This window comes from Cnephaeus nilssonii (assembly GCF_951640355.1).
Source record: "Cnephaeus nilssonii genome assembly, chromosome: 11".
NCBI lineage: Eukaryota > Metazoa > Chordata > Mammalia > Chiroptera > Vespertilionidae > Cnephaeus > Cnephaeus nilssonii.
This window is the reverse complement of record NC_137082.1, coordinates 54,205,712-54,212,571: the sequence shown is the minus strand read 5'-3', so window position 1 is coordinate 54,212,571 and position 6,860 is coordinate 54,205,712.

Below are 6,860 nucleotides of genomic sequence, written 5' to 3'. Positions count from 1 at the left end.
GTCTCACAGCTCTGGTTTGCTTTTTTTCATCACTTTGGCGGTAAAGGTAGCCATAGATCTAGCACGAACTCCCCCTCTTCCTCCTCCTCCCCTTCTTCTTCTTCCCCCTCCTCCTCCTCCTGTAATAATAAAATATACACAACATAAAAGGTACCATCTTAGCCATTGTCAAGTGCATAGGTCAGTGGCTTTAGGCACAATCATTGTTGTGCAGCACTCACCACCGTCCACCCACACAGTTCTTTCATCTTCCCAAACTGAACCTCTGTCCCATTAAACACTCACTCACTCTCCCCCAGGCCCTGGCACCCACTGTCTACTCTGTCTTCATGTGAATATACTTGATGCTACTGAAAGGTGCACATAAAAATGGCTAGGATGGCCCTGGCCAGTTAGTGGTTAGAGCATCAGCCCTCGCACCAAAAGGTCCTGGGTTTGATTCTAGGTCAAGGGCAGGTAACTGGGTGCAGGTTTGATCCCTGGTCCAGGTTGGGGCCTGTCAGTAGGCAACCAATTGATGTTTCTCTCTCACATCTATGTTTCTCTCTCCTTCCCTCTCTCTCTAAAAGTCAATGGAACACAGAAACCCCTACCTGAAACCTATATGTTCATGCTGACCAATGTAACCCCAATCAATTTAATAAATATATTTAAAAAGTCAATGGAAAACATATCCTCAGGTGAGGATTAACCAAAAAGTAAAAGTAAAAATAAATAGTTAAGATGGCAAATCTGATGTTATGCGTATTTTACTACAATATATCTTTTTAAAAGTACATCTTCCCAGCTAACCTTCTAAACCCTAGGCTAAGAATCCCAGTACCCATGGTTCTTTCTCCCTCTCCCTTTGTGTTTTAAAGTATTTTTCTCAACTGTAATCTCTCTCGTCAAATGGGAACCTACTCAAAAATTCTCTGATGACCCTGAGACCCAATCTCTACTGGAGAAATAGGACCTGTCATCTTACACCGAGCACCCGGATGGGTTTCCACCTACGCTGCCTAGTTAGGCATCAAATTCTTAGTCCTGCACCTGTGGGCGGCAGATTCATTAATATGGAAGTGAGAATCACTCAACAGACGCCCATTTTGTTAGGAATATTAAGTTTCAGGAACGAGGTTCAGGGGGAAAGTCCTCTAATGCAACTGCCCTTGGAAATGTACACTGTGAGAATGTTCAGGTGTGCTGTGACGCTGCAGAAAGTAAGTGGTGGCTCACTGTGCAGGACATGGGGGCGGGGAGGAAAAGGGTCTGAGTGAGAAGTGCATATTTGTGGAAGCAAAGACACATGACAATAGCAGAAGCAAAATGTGAGACAAAAGAATTATCCCCGCTAACAGCACGGGGGTGGGGGTGAGGGTGGGGGTGGGCAGCAGGGGGGCTGTTTCTTAGGGTGACTGACTGCCTTTATGCCTCAGAAACATCACAGGGTTGGAACCAAAAGAGACTTTCTCAAGGCCGTGGCACCAGACTGCAGTGATGATCTCCACCTGTGGAGCCTGCTGCCTGTATTGCTTTGGCCATTTTTGTTCTGCTGGTAATGGTAGGCTCCCTTAATGTAGAAGTGACCGGCTGCCTTGTGGCATGGTAAAGGCCCTGAATGCCCCTTCCAGGGCTATACAGGGGTTAAATCAAGAGCTGAGCCAGGTCAGGGAGGCAGTTCTAGAGAATAAGGCAGCAATAGATTATTTGCTGTTGCAGCATAACCACGGTTGTGAGGACTTTAAAGGAATGTGCTGTTTTAATCTTTCTGACAATTCTCAGTTGATAGAACATATATCCATGATCCTGCATTTGGTGTATTCCATCCCTGGGAACTGCTTTCAAGGCAGAAGCAGATGTGGTCCAGCAGGATGAGACTCTTCATCTAAAACTGATCTCATAGATATGAGATTTTTAGAAATAGCAGTGGGGAAATGTTAGGGGCAAAAACAGAATATTGGGGACTTAGCTATTGATACGGAATTTTTGGACTGGAACCTGGATTCTTTGTCTGCCGGAATCGAAGAATGAATCCACGGACATAAAGTGGTATAGCAAAGGTGGAGATTTATTGAGGAATAAGTACAGACTCCCACATGGGGAGAGGGAAAGAGTCCCACAAAATGGACTCCCAAGTAGGGAGGGGGAAAAGGGTCCCACTGAGTTTCTTTTCCCTATGGCTTATAAAGGCTGCAGATCCTGGTGCCTTGATATCCCCTCTGATTGGTCACTAGTCCCTTAGACTGGTTACTATAGTAACTCCTGGGCTCAAAGATCGAACCTCACATGGGATATATGAGGTTCTCCCCCGCCCCTCCTTCCCTATCCTATATAATAAAAGAGTAATATGCAAATTAATCACCACTCCACTACACCCACAAGCCACACCCACCAGCCAGTCAGGAGTGAGTATGCAAGTTAATCCCAACCAAGATGGCTGCAGCCATGGAGCGAGCAGGAGGCTTGGCTCTGCTCAAGGCTACAAAATTTCAATTATAGAAGATAAATAAATCCCAGATACCAGGGCCTCTGCTTGGGTGGCTGGGGGGCATGGCTAGCCTGCAAACCACCACAGGCCTCTCACCCAGGCCGCCCCACGCCCCAAGGGAACCCCCACCCTGATCCGGGATACCCTTCAGGGCAAACCAGCTGGCCCCCACCCATGCACCAGGCCTCTATCCTATCTAATAAAAGAGTAATATGCAAATTGACTGTCACTCTAACACACAAGATGGCTTTCCCTATGTGGTCAAAGATGACTGCCCCCATGTGGACACAAGATGGCCACCACAAGATGGCCAGAAGGGGAGGGCAGTTGGGAGGGACCAGGCCTGCAAGGGAGGGCAGTTGGGGGCAATCAGGCCAGCAGGGGAGGGCAGTTAGGGGTGACCAGGCTGGCAGAGGAGGGAAGTTGGGGGCAACCGGGCCTGCAGGGGAGAGCAGTTGTTGGGGGACCAGGCCTGCAGGGGATGGAAGTTAGGGGCAAACAGGCTGGCAGGGGAGCAGTTAGGCATCAATCAGGCTGGCAGGGGAGTGGTTAGGGGGTGATCAGGCTGGCAGGCAGAAGTGGTTAGGGGCAATCAGGAAGGAAGGCAGGTGAGCAGTTGGGAGCCAGCAGTCCTGGATTGTGAGAGGGATGTCCCAGATTGGAGAGGGTGCAGGCTGGGCTGAGGGACATCCCCCACCCCCTGTGCACGAATTTTGTGCACCGGGCCTCTAGTTGTTTTCCTATTCCCTTTGGGCTTTTTTCTTCTCCTCCTGAATGAAGGGCTTCCTTCTCTTTATTTTGTAAATATAGACCTTTTGCTGTTCCCAGCTTCCTCATTCTATGGAAATATACCTTCTGCTGCTCTGCAGCCCTTGCTTTCCTCCATGGTCCCCTTAATTTCCAAAGTTTCTAATACTTCCTAAACCTGTCCTATTTTACCCCCAAAATTCCTGTTTCACTATGGTTATGGGAAATATTAATCAGGCTCTGTTAACCATGACTGCCTTGTGTTGGTTAAAGAAAGGACATTCTGACCTGGCTGGGAGTTGTATGCCCCCAGGACCTGGGAGTCAACCTTGGAATCATTCTCATTCAAGAACTGCCTATTATCTTGGAAAGATTAACAACCTTGCTTCCCAAACAATGGAGTCCCACCCAGCCTCCTACTTCCCCATGCTGGTGATCCCTACTTCCCCATGTAATCTTTGTCCTACCCTATATAAGCAGCTGGCTTATGGGGGTGGGGGGAGGTGCTGCAGAGCAAATTTTTGTGAATGGACCTGCTGCTCTCCCATACTGCCAACAGTATTGGAATAAATGCTCATATATGATTTTTTAAAAAGTTTAAATTAAAAGACTAAAAGTTTAATTTTGATAGATGAGAACATCATAGTGTGACCAAATGTATGAGTGTCCAAGAGCAGGCGTCCTCAAACTATGGCCCGCGGGCCACATGCGGGTGTTTTTGCCGTTTTGTTTTTTTACTTCAAAATAAGATATGTGCAGTGTGCATAGGAATTTGTTCATAGTTTTTTTTAAACTATAGTCTGGCCCTCCAATGGTCTGAGGGACAGTGAACTGGCCACCTGTTTAAAAAGTTTGAGGACCCCTGAAGTAGAGTATATGGGGCATTATCCAAGGCGTCCCTTGAGATAAACTTAACCTTGCAGGTGTTTGAACATTAAGTAGTTGCTAGTGAAGAGATTACTCTAAGCAAGCAGGATCGAGGGTAGGCATTATCATCTGACCTTATATTGATACTAGAGGCCCGGTGCATGAAATTCATGCATGAGGGGGGGGGTGTGGTGTCCCTCAGCCCGGCCTACATCCTCTCCAATCTGGGACCCTTTGGGGGATGTCCAACTGCCAGTTTAGGCCCCATAAGAATTGGGCCTAAACCGGCAGGCGGATCCCTCTCACAACCCAGGACTGCTGGCTCCTAACCACTCGCCTGCCTGCCTGCCTGATTGCCCCTAACTGCTTCTGCCTGCCAGCCTGATCACCCCCTAACCACTCCCCTGCCGGCCTGATTGACTCCTAACTGCTCCCCTGCCTGCCTGATCGCCCCCAACTGCCCTCCCCCACTGGCCTGATCTTGCCCCCAACTGCCTTCCCCTGTCAGCCATCTTGTGGTGGCCATCTTGTGATGACGTCGTGCATGACACCGCCTAGGCTTTCATTATATAGGATAATTAAGACTGCCAGAGGAATTACGCCACACAAAAATATGCAGTTGCAAATCACACAGCACACTTTATTGCTCACAAGGTTCCTGGTGCCATGGGCTCAGACTAATGGGGTCCCCAGGGAAGAGTGGTGTCCTCTGCGGGCAGCGGCAGATCCTCTTTGGTGGCTGGCTGTCTGGTTGGGTTGAGTCAGGGGGAGGAGGGCAACCGAAGTCTCACGATCGGAGGTTTGGCCGTTCTTCTGCCATCCAGCATGGAGCAAGGCAGTGTGGAGTGTGGATCAAGAGAGGATGATTGTTTTTAAGCCTGTTCTGACCCACGGCAGTCCAGGTGGCTATCAGTAACATACCTCATCACACAAGTGTTAATCAGAGTACAAGCTGCTTATCAATCACAGTGTCACTCAGAAGGTGTTTATCAGGTTTACATACATCATTCCTAAGGGTAGCATTCAGCTATGGTCTTATCTATGTGGTGCAGCTAGGGCTTGGCCACAGTGGTCATTCCCTGTGCTTTTTAATATTTCACACAAAATAATTTTTCTACATTTCCTATAACACTCTTTAATTATTTTCTATTGCTATTACATTGTAACACTCTCTACTTACTTCCTATCATTATCACTATTACTATGACAATGAGGAAACTCTGTCCTGTGAAGAGTAAATGTCAGTGGAAGTGCCCCACGCTGGAGTCCATGTGATGGTCTTGTTTCTAAGGCCTTTAATGTAAGATGCTGCTGATCTTAAGATTCACTGTTATGGCTGAAAAAGGGAGAAATACTGTCAATTAGACTCTCCTGTTCAATTTTTATTTTATATTCATTAAAAGCTCGTTTATAGTTACTGATGTTGATGAGGGACACCTGGGCTCAGTATGCTACAATCACTACTTTTTCATATGTTTGCAAATTCTCAAATGTTCTGTAATAAAAGAGGGGTTCTTTGGGGATATAGATCTGGGTAAATAGACTTGAGTATAGAATTTTTTTGCTTTTCTTTTTAAAAAATATATTTTTATTGATTTCAGAGAAGAAGGGAGAGGGAGAGAGAGATAGAAATATCAATGATGAGAATCATTGATCAGCTGGGGATCAAGCCCACAGCCCGAGCATGTGCCCTGATGGGGAATCAAGCCATGTCCTCCTGGTTCATAGGTTGATGCTCAACCACTGAGCCATGCTGGCCGTTCTGCTTTTCATTTTAAAATAGTTGCAATATTTTCATAATTTTAGCTTTCATTTTTAATGCAATATTATCAACTATTTTTATTTTTCAATTAAATTTATTTAATTAATTTATTTATTTTGAGAGAGAGAGAGAGACAGAGACATTGAGATCAGTTGCTGCCCTGACCAGGGATTGAACCTACAACCTGGGTATGTGCCCTGACGGGAATCCAACTCACCACCTTTTGTACAACTCTCCAACCAACTGAGTCACACTGGCCAAGGCTTATTTTTAAACTAATTATTTACATTGCAATTCTGGCCGCATTGAAAGTAATGGCCTTTTTCCTGGAAGCAAACTATTCTGAGTCCTGAGGACTTCCTATATTGGGTTTTGTTTTTTAAAACAGTGGCTCTCAAACCTGGCTACCCCCGAGGCTTCCAAGGCTGCCCAGACTTGAGTGGACTCTGGTGGTGCTCCCTGGTGTGGGTGCCCCTCCCCCCAAAAAACCCTGATGGACTCAGAGGAGCAGGTGGCTGTGGGCGGGCCACCAATTTGCCTGTCTGTGCCAGGAAAACAGGGTCAGCAGCCTGACCCAGCTGCTCCAGTGCCAGAAGGGCAGCCTGTGTCCGTCCTCTAACCTCCAGAACAGAGAGAATGGAACATTCTAGAGTCTTTACAGCTGGGGGAGGAAGTGGCTAAGGAGGAACGCGTCTAGTTCCTCTCCAGCCCAGTCTGGCTTCCTTCTCTGTGTTGTGTGTTTGTTTTCCTGTCCATGCCCGGTGCTGTGCGCTCTGTCATTTCTGTGGACACTGAATGGTGATAACCCAGAAACACACGACGGCTGCCTCAGAGGAGTGAGAGCAACCTGGGTTCTTCCCAGCCCCCCCACCCCCACCCCATCCCCATCACCCAGGCTTGTTGGGGAGCTGCTCTTAGCCAGGCTGTGACTGTTGTTAGGATTTCCCACAAAGCCTACCACGTAGGGAGCAAGCAGCCAGACGTGGGTGGAGGGGAAGGTGGGGACCAGGTGTG